This window comes from Lipotes vexillifer, unplaced genomic scaffold, assembly GCF_000442215.2.
Source record: "Lipotes vexillifer unplaced genomic scaffold, Lipotes_vexillifer_v1.1 scaffold414, whole genome shotgun sequence".
Taxonomy (NCBI): domain Eukaryota; kingdom Metazoa; phylum Chordata; class Mammalia; order Artiodactyla; family Lipotidae; genus Lipotes; species Lipotes vexillifer.
The window spans coordinates 2,742,332-2,742,642 of NW_006782864.1; positions in this window are offsets into that span (position 1 = coordinate 2,742,332).

The window sequence follows — 311 nt, forward strand, 5'->3', positions numbered from 1 at the left end:
TGCCATGGAGCAGCTAAGCCCGTGTGCCACAGCTACTGAGCCTGTGCTCTAGAGCCCGTGAACCACAATTACTGAAGCCCACGTGCACCTAGAGCCGGTGCTCCGCAACAAGAGAAGCCACCGCAATGAGAAGCTGGCGCATCGAAACGAAGAGTAGACCCCGCTCGCCACAACTAGAGAAAGCCCACACGCAGTAACAAAGACCCAGCACAGCCAAAAATAATTAAAAACAAACAAACAAAAACCACACAAGTAATTGTCATCACCTGAACGTGGCCAGCTCTCTCTCTGGGAGCTGTGTTTCTCTTTCC